Source organism: Cherax quadricarinatus, chromosome 16 (assembly GCF_038502225.1).
Source record: "Cherax quadricarinatus isolate ZL_2023a chromosome 16, ASM3850222v1, whole genome shotgun sequence".
Taxonomy (NCBI): Eukaryota; Metazoa; Arthropoda; class Malacostraca; order Decapoda; family Parastacidae; genus Cherax; species Cherax quadricarinatus.
Window position 1 is genome coordinate 11577470 of NC_091307.1, and position 10650 is coordinate 11588119.

A 10650-nucleotide genomic window follows, 5' to 3' on the forward strand; every position below is an offset into this window, starting at 1 on the left:
CCTTTTTCATTTTTTTTCCTGAAATTGCTGCCACATAGTCATCCTCAAATTTATTTAGGAGTATACCTGACACATATGCATTCCTTGCCGCCCACTCAACTTTCCTTGTGATACTGCTTCACCTCAACATTAGTGATAGGTGGAGGTGGAGTTGCCTCTCTCCTAAGACTGAGGGTACCTTTTGTGACTGAGTGAGAATTCAGCAACTCATTTTTTGGCTTAGAAACAGAAGAGATATTTATCCATTCATTTAAAGTCATTTCAGGAGGAATAAGATAGGGATTGTTGTCTGGGTCCCTCTTAATGTCTGTCATTTGCAGTACCACCAGAGAACTATGTGAAGGCAGCCAAGCAAAACAAAGAATTTAACCCTTTCACTGTCCATATCCTCAAAATTAATATTGCTCCTAAGTGTCCACTTTAACCCTTTCAGGGTTTCTGACGTACTAGTACGGCTTACGCACCAGGGTTATTGACGTACTAGCACACCTAAATTCTAGTGCCTTCAGATCTAGTGAGAGAAAACTTGTAGGCCTACATATGAAAGAATGAGTCTATGTGGTTAGTGTGCACAGCATAAAAAAATCCTGCAGCACACAGTGCATAATGAGACAAAAAAAACTCCGACCATGTTTTTGGTTTAAAACAGCGACTTTGCAGTGTATTTTCGTATGGTATTTATGGTTGTATTTTAATTTTCCTGGTCTCATTTTATAGAATGGAAGACATGTTACAGAAATTGAAATGATTTTCATTGGTTCCATAAAGAAAAGTACCTTGAAACTGAGCTCAAAGTAGCAGAAATGTTCGATTTTTACCAAAGTTTAAAAGTAAACAAATCATGCCAAGCATCCAATACACGTCAACTGGCGAGTCTAATATTCTTTCACAAGTGTGCTGATATTATTTATACCATTTCTACACTAATGCAGTAGTCTGCATAACAGTAAATCTCCTATTTTTTGTGAGAATAAAAATTCAAAGCAGAAACCAAAAGAGATGTAAGAGGGGCCTGGGGACATGACTAATGAACAGAGAAAATGTTATTTTAGTGCCAGGAATGTCTATCTTGTTTATTCTGGACCCTATTTGGAAATTGGTATCTTCTGAAATTTGTGTGAAATTGGCAAAATTGCCAATTTCTGAGCACATTTTTGGATAGTTGAAATCGGTAAATGGGTGGTTTCTTGTACTCATTCGATAGAATAAATGGAGTTCTAGCGAATTGGATATGATTTTTGTTGACTAGTACACTGGAATTGGCTGAAAATAGGGCTCAAAGTGGGCGAAATTGCCGATGCGTAAACATCGCCGAGACCGCTAACTTCACGAGAGCATAATTCCGTAAGTTTTCCATCAAATTTCATATTTTTGGTGTCATTATGATTGGGAAAAGATTCTCTATCATTTTATAAGAAAAAATAATTTTTTTTTCTCCGAAAAATTTTCGCCCCTGAGAACGAGTTTAGGAGAGGGCCTCTCAACCCTGAAAGGGTTAAGAAAGAAAACAACAAACTTCTGAAATGGAAGAGAATCTTTTTCTGAATGTAATGACACCAAAAGTACAAAATTCGATGGAAAATTTACTAAATTAAGCAGGCACAAAGTTATCGGTCTGGGTGCAACTTAAACATCTGCGATTTCGCCAACTCTGAGTCCTATTTTAAGTCAATTCCATTGTTCCAGTCGACCAACTTCTTAGCTATTTCACTAATGTGCCTTCTGTTCAATCAATTGAGCACAAGAAACTACCCTATAAAGTGCAAAGAAGTTGGTAACTTGGCCAATTTTTCACAAAATTAAAAACATACCAATTTCAAAATAGGGTCCAGAATACAAAAGACAGACATTCCTGGCACTAAAATAACATTTTCTCTGTTCATTAGTCACATCTCCAGGCCCCTCTTATATTACTCGTGTTTTCCATTTTGAATTTTTATTCTCACAAAAAATAGAAGATTTACTGTTATGCAGACTACTGCATTATTGTAAAAATGGTATACATAACATCAGCGCACTCATGAGAGAATATTAGACTTGCCAGTTGATGTGTATCAGACACATGGCGTGATTTGTTTACTCTTGAACATCGGCAAAAATCAAACATTTCCGCTACTTTGAGCTCAATTTCAGGTTACTTTTCATCATGAAACCAATCAAAATCATCTCTATTTCTGTAGTATATCCTTCATTCTATCAAATGAGACCAAGGAAACGAGAATACAACAATAAATACCATACGAAACTATACTGCAAAGTTGCTGTTTTAAACCAAAAACACGGTCGAAGTTTTTTTTTCTTATTATGCACTGCATGCTGCAGGATGTTTTTATACTGCGCACAATGACCACACAGACCCATTCTTTCATATGTAGGCCTACCAGCTTTCTTCCACGAGATTTGAAGGCGCTAGGATTTTGGTGTATAAGTACGGGACTGACACTGGCTGTTAAGCCATACATGTATGGGACCGACCCTGAAAAGGTTAACTAGTTACACTGGTAACTAGTTACACTGGTAACTAGTTACACTGGTAACTAGTTACACTGGTAACTTGTTATATTGGTAACTAGTTACACTGGTAACTAGCTACACTGGTAACTAGTTATACCGGTAACTAGTTGCTGGTCCAAGTCAGACTGAAACATCTTAAGTTTCATTCTCTTATGTGCCAGTTACTTGTGTATTAATAAATTATTACTGGAATATATGTAGTATAATGTGGGCACAAAAAATTTTTTTTACAAAGCATTTCAGTCAATGGGATATGAAATAAACCTCACAATTTGTGAATTTACAAATGCAGAAGTTAAGCATGTTGAAGAAATACAGCATTTAAAAAGGTATAATACAGAAAAAAATATACTTAAAGTGCTAATATAGTGTTTGTTGCATTAAAAATAAAAAAAATAGCAGTAACAAGTAATAATAGAGAAAAACAAACTGGGCTACTGATAAAATCTTAAATAAATAGTGCATATAAAGATTAGTCTATTAAAAACAAAGGCTTCTACCAAGAAAGCATTGTCATTGATACAACACGTTATAAAATAGCTATAAAAATTGTAAAAAGGGAAGGCACTGTACATCTCTCTAGTACCAGCCTGTCTTTGATACCCAGACCTAGGAATACATTTGACTAGTAAACAGCTCATTGATAGAGAACATTGCCCAGTAGATATACACTTGTTTGTTCCATGCATGTAAAGTATACAGTATATAATATGTAATATGCTTGGAGTGACATCTCAGATATTACATCTGTCATATCTGAGTGCTTCTGCAAAGACTGATTATGTGCAAATGATGGTGCAAGTGTTCGTTTCTTTTTGGGTCACCCTGCCTCAGTGGGAGACGGCTGATGTGTTAAAAATAAAATGTACCTATACAATATATGCTTTGCCTATACAGTATTTAAAGCAAAAGTAGAACTCATTCTTCTTCAAATCATCTCTGCCCGCCTAAGAACCACTAAGCAGTACAGTAAGTCTTAAGGAATGTATTTGTGAATATTTAACAACATTTTAAAACACAGGTATCTCCTACCAAAGTAGGATGATTAAAAGAAAAAAAGGGAACACATTCACCATAATTCATATAATAGCTAGTCTTCTTGGAAATATGCAAAAATCACAGTTCCTATGATCTAACAAGCTGCAACATGCTTACCCCTCCTTCAGAGTGCAACCAGCATTCTTTTCACCTCCAGGACTCAGGACATCAGGAGAGCAAATGCATGTTTCATTTGTGGGTCTTTCAAACTGCAAGCTGGCTCTCTGCACAGTCAGAATTGTTTCAGACTAGCAAGACATATTTAAATAAACTTACATCCAAAAGTGGGCAGAAAATGTTCCAGTTTTGTCCAAGGACTGCATTCACTTGGTGCAAGTGAAATTTCACAGGTCAACTGTTCACATGCATAGATATCTTCAATATCAAATCTCAATGTATTGTTTGCAAAGACATAAAATAAATAAATAAATAAATAAAAAAACAACAAATGTCTCACTCTTGTTTATTATTGCGAAGACTCTTTCCTGCTGCTTTAAATGTTTTGTATGCTCCAATCTTCTCACACAAAGAATGTAAGCATATGATCGATATAAATATTGTATACTGACAATCAATTTAGGAACATGCACAGTAGGGCCCCACTTACATGGCAGGTTAAGTTCCAGGCTACGGAAAGCAGACATCGCCAGAAAGCAGAACTCCATTTTTTCCACTTATAAATACATATAAATGCCAGATAACAAGTTTACACTAACATATATTAAGTAAGCAATAGAACTAGGCATTAAAAAACAATAAAAAGTAAAATACACACACAGTATACTCATTATTTTCCTCAGAATATCTGTAGTCTTAAGACTACAAATAGGGCAAAAGGTGAGTAGTATTTACTGTAAGAAGTCGGGTATGGTAGCCCTCCTGGCCACCCCACCCACACAATATACTATGATGCTTAAAGTGCCCTAGAGTGATAAAATGCATATACAGTGCAATCATTACTTACCTTAAAATATTTGTAGTCTTAATGTAGGGTGAGAGGTGAAAAGTATTTATCTGTAGAAAGTCGTGTGGGAGGTATGGCATCCCACCTGGCCACCCCACCCACTACGACATTTAAAGCTCCCTAGAGCGATAAAATGCTTATACAGCACACTCATTACTTACCTTAAAATATTTGTAGTCTTAATATAGGGCGAGAGGTAAGTATACGATATAAAAATGAATAAATGAGAGAGAGAGAACGAGTAAATCAGAGAGAACAGAGCCGCAGAGTATGTAAACAAACAGACGAACACAGCTGGTGGGTTGATACACGTCCATATCCATATTTGTAAAGTTTATATCATAATACAAACACCTTACATGTGTACCAATTGTCTCTACAATAGTACAGTAGAATAAATAAAGACCAACACTTCCATTTTCATGTAATTCTTAGAAGGAATGATGCTCTAACAAATAATTATTATTAATATTACAAATTATTATTGTTACAAATTATTATTATTACAAGTTGTTATTATTATAATCATAACAAAAAACCCACAAGGGTCGTGAATAACTACAGATAGAGTGAAGGCATACGAAATAAATAAATTTCTAGTTAAGCTACTGGTGTTTGACTAGAAAAAAATGTAATTCTTCCGACAATCCCACCAACTGTTTCGTAAACAAATCTCATATTTATGTCAATTTTTATACCGTGGGTTTATGTATCATGTTCATATTACGTAGCAAGTTTATTTTGTAATTTTGGAAAAAATATCATAGATGGACTAATAGAAATGTTTATATTAGCGTAATATATGACATTTAATGTGTGTCTTCAAGAGTAGAGAGTCTTCAAGAGTAGAGAGATTCTTAGTAATTTTAATGGGTACCTGCATGCCAGCTCAGTAAGTATATTTAGGTACAGGTACACATAAGTATAATTATCAGAGTACATATAAAATATGCAATAACTTTAAATTATTATTATAATCAAAAAGAAGCACTAAGCCTCAATAACTTTAAAACGCTTGAAATTTTGGAAAATTTCTAGACTTAACCCCTTCAGGGTCCAAGGCCAAAATCTGAAGTGGTGCTCCAGTGTCCAAGAAATTTTGAAAAAAAAAAAAATTATTTTTTCTTACAGAATTAAAGGGCATATTTTTGTGAAGGTAATAAGACAAAAATTTTTTTTTTTTCTGATCAGTACTTACCGAGATACAGTGCCAAGAAGTTTGTCCAAAATGATGTGGTGGCGGCAACATCGACGAATTCCACATACGCGCATTACTTTATTTAGCGGTTTTTATAGTTTTTTTCTTTTCTTTTCCAATTTTTTCTATTCCTACTAACATATGGGGCCTAAGAGACCAATACTGTATATAATGTATATATATAAACTCACTGTATTGAACACAATAACCGCACTAAAGTTATTATATTATTGTTTACCACTGTTGTTTATTACAATAAACATGCACAAATCTTGTATAATACTAATGTTCTATCATATATTTACATATTTACAATCACTGGACATGGTTTTAGAACTGCTGGAGCTTGTGGAACTCCTTGAAACAAGGCACCATGCACAGAGGCACCTTACATTCCTCACACATAAACCGAGTATCTTTGCGTCTTTGTTGCCGTCGTTTTGTTTGTGCACAGACAATGCATCTCTTCTGAGTTGAAGGAAGCTGTATTATGAAATGATCACCTTCCCTCCTCAAACGCTTGGGTATATCCTGAGGAATTCGAGGACCTTGTTGTATAGCAGGTGTTCTTACCTGGTACTTCGTTATGAGTTGTCTGACAACGGACAAACAAAATTCACCATACAGTGGTCTGTTGCCAGTCTTTGTTTGGTACATATTATATGCATTGAGCATTGAAATGTCCATGAGATGGAAGAAAAGTTTCATGTACCACTTGTAACTCTTACGAACACAATCAACAAAACCAATCTGCATGTCACATTTGTCAACCAAGCGCATGTTTTGTGTATAATCAATCAGTCACTGGTTTTCGAATACGTTCATTAGTCACTCGATCAACTTTGCCACTGTCTTGCATTTCATTAAGGTGAATGGTTGTCAACAATGTGACATCTCGTTTGTCATGCCACTGTAATGCCATGATGTCAATTGCAGTAAACACCTGCACGTCATCACCACGAGCACCTGCTTTGAGCCTGGGCATATGTTTATGATTAGAACGCACTGTGCCACACACATCTGTCTTGTTCACTCGCATGAAATCACTAAGTAATGGGCTTGTGTACCAGTTATCGGTATATAATGTATGCCCCTTACCAAGATAAGGTGCCATCATGTTTCTCACTACGTCACCTGAGATACAAAATAACATCTTGGTATCTTTCAATGTTTTACTTCCCGTGTATACAACAATATCCAACACCAGGCCACTGTCACAGTCACAGAGTACAAACAGTTTTATACCAAAGCGTTTCCTCTTGCTCGGAATATACTGCTTGAATGACAGTCTACCTTTGAACAAAATCAAAGACTCGTCAATTACAAGATTCTTGAATGGATAAAAGTATATGCTGAACTTTTGTTTGAGATACATGAAAACATTTCTAATCTTGTATAACCTGTCACTTCTGTCAGGCCTGGTTTTGTCAGAGAAGTGCAACATACGTAACAGTAAGATAAACCTGTTCACTGGGATGATTTCACTGAAGACCGGGGTAGAAATTAGCCGATCTGTGGACCAGTATGCTTTTATATTATGCTTATAGACATGAGGCATAAGTATTATTGTTGCAGAAAGCAAATACATTTCTGCAACAGTCGTCTCTTTCCACCTGTGTAGTCTTGACTGTGGTGATATGATCGTATTTGCCATGGTGTACTCAAAATACTTATTACTTTCCCTGACAATAGTTTCTATCAATGGCTGGTCAAAGAATAATTCAAAGAATTCCAGTTCATTGGCTGTGGTTCCAAGGGGACAAGTAGGTAGAATTCCACTTTGAGAGTCATCAAAGTGGTGGGGCTTGGGAACAAAATTGGGATTTTGCTGCCAATCCCACATACGGTTTGCTGGTGGATACTGGACATCATAGGCTGGTTGTGCAGGTGGTTGTGGTGGGCTGGTGGCTGACGCTCCGCTTTGTCCTTGAACTGACGAGTCAGCAGTGTGGGTCCCAGCCTGGGCTGGTGAGTCACGCATGGTGGTGCCACTACCACCATCTACTGATGCCTGTGGTCTATCCATGCCAAGTGTAGCCACATCATCCTCACTATCACTATCTAAACCAGGTGTAGAGCCATGGGATGTACTCCGGGATGTACTCCATCCCCTGAGCACAGCATAGGGTACACTACCCAAGCGCATGCGACGGCGAACATACTGACGCTTCACTGGTGAATATGATTCCTCACTATCACTACTCGAATGATCGTCAAGCGCAATAAAATCACAATCCACATCACTATCATCATCATTACTGAAGTCAGAGGCCTGGCCACGTGAAAATATTAGTTTTCTCTTGTGTTGAGGCACAACCGACCGTGAGTCACGAGTGACCACACCAGAGGTAGAAGGTTGAGGATCATCAGGGTTTTCTGCACTATTATCGATATCCTGGTCATTCCTTTCGGTCACTAACTGATCAAAGCCATAGAATTCGTCTTCATTTCCACTTCCATCAGTGTCAGAACTATCAGATAGGAAGAGGAGAGTCCCAATTTTCCGGGGAGTAAGAGCTGACCTGCGACGAGGCATGGTGAACAAGGGTAACTGAGCCGGCGTTCCCACAATGCTATGCGGGTGCCTAGATTTTTTTTGTTTATGGCGCACACCCACCACGCAGACCCGTTCTCTCACATGTAGGCCTATGAGCGCTTTCGCGCTAAATTTGACGGCGCTAGAATTTTGGCGTAGATCTACGGTTTGGACACTCAACGTGAAGCCGTAGATCAACGGGACGGACGCTGAAAGGGTTAATAGAGATATGTGTTCATGGGGAATGTAAGCAAACTGGGTGGGATGCACCGTATTTAAAAGACCACTTGCTGTATAGCAAATTTTGGTCATAATTTGAAATCGCCGTATTAGCGGAATGCCGTAAAGCGGGGCTCTACTGCACATATTTGTAATGCTTAAATAAATATATTTATTTAGGCAATCGTTCACTCTGGGAGCTTTGTCAAACTGTGGACTTTGAGACTTGACAAAGCTTCCAGAGAGTGAAACATCCAAAATAAATTTTCAAGCATTGCAAATGTGTCTATGTAACTATATAATAAACCTTTGATTTACCTGTGACCTGTTTCTGGAGTTTTCCAACTCAACATGTATATAAAAACAGACCTACCATATACACAACACACTCTTGTACATATGAGATTATATGCACAACAGTCAGTAGCAACATGTGATACAAAAGACATTTTCACATTTAGGCATGAAGCAAATATGCAACTCTCACAGTCTGAGACCCAGTATATCACACCAAAGACATTCACAATATGCTTAATAGTAATTGGTAAATACATACAGGAGGGCCCCGCTTTACGGCGTTTCGCTTTACGGCGTTCCGCTAATACGGACATTTCAAATTATGACCAAAACTCGCTATACGGCTCCCCCCACCTGTCTTTCTAATATGGTCACAGCGGCCCACCGAGTTTGTTTACATTCTCCCTGAGCACATCTCCTTATTATGTCTGGAAACTTTCCAAAATTTCAAGTGTTTTAAAGTTATTTTATATTTTATATGTATTGTACTTGATAATTAAACTTGTGTACACCTGTACCTAAATAAACTTACACACTGTGCTGGCATGTAGGTACACATTAAAATCACTAAGAGTCTCTCTACTCTTGATGCAATAATAATAATAATAATAATAATAATAATAATAATAATAATAATAGTAATAATAATAATCTCTTGGGCGCATTAATGTCGCATATTACGTTAATATAGACATTTCCCTTAACCCTTTGACTGTTTCAGGCCCCTCTCTGAAACTGTCATTCTATGTCCCTCAATTTTTAAAAAAAAAAAATTATTTTTTCTTATGAAATGATAGAGAATCTTTTTCCGATGGTAATGACACCAAAAGTTCGAAATTTGGTCGAAAACTCGTGGAATTATGCTCCTGCGAAGTTAGCGGTCTCGGCGACATATGCGTATCGGCGATTTCGCCGACTTTGAGCCCAATTTTCAGCCAATTCCATTGTTCCAGTTGACCAAACTCATAGCTATTTCTTTAGAACTCCATTTTATCTATCAGCTGAGTACAAGAAACCTCCCATTTACTAATTTGGACTACCCAATATGGTGGTCAGAAATTGGCAATTTGGCCAATTTCACGCAAAATAAAAAAGATGCCAATTTCAAAATAGGGTCCAGAATAAACAAGGTAGACATTCGTGGCACTAAAATAACATATGCTCTGTTCATTAGTCACATCTCTAGGCCCCTCTTATATTATTATTGCTTTCTATTTTGATTTTTTATTCATACAAAAAAATACAAAATTTACTGTTATGCAGACGACTGCATTATTGTAAAAATGGTATAAATAATATCAGTGCACTAGTGAAAGAATATTAGACTCCCCAGTTGACGTGTATTGGACGTGTGGTGTGATTTATGTACTCTTGAACATTGGTAAAAATCGAACATTTCCGCTACTTTGAGCTCAGTTTCAAGGTCGTTTTCATCGTAAAAGTAATGAAAATCATCTCTATTTCTGTAATATGTTTTCCATTTTATCACCTAAGACCATGAAAACGCGAATACAACGATAAATACTATACGAAAATACATCTCAAAGTCGGCGTTTTATTCCAAAAAAACGATCAGTTTTTTTTTTTTCTCATTACGCAATGTGTGCTGCAGGATTTTTTTTATGTGGTGCACACTGACCACACAGACCCATTCTCTCACATGTGGGCCTACCAGCTTTCTCCCACTTGATTTGAAGCCGCTAGAATTATTGAGTATATATACGTCAGAAACATTGGCTCGTAAGACGTATTTATACGTCGAAAACAGTCAAAGGGTTAATCTATCTATGATATTTTTCTCAAAATTATATAAGAAACACATTATGTAACACACAAACATGATACATGCACCCACAGTATAAAAATTTATACAAATATATACGA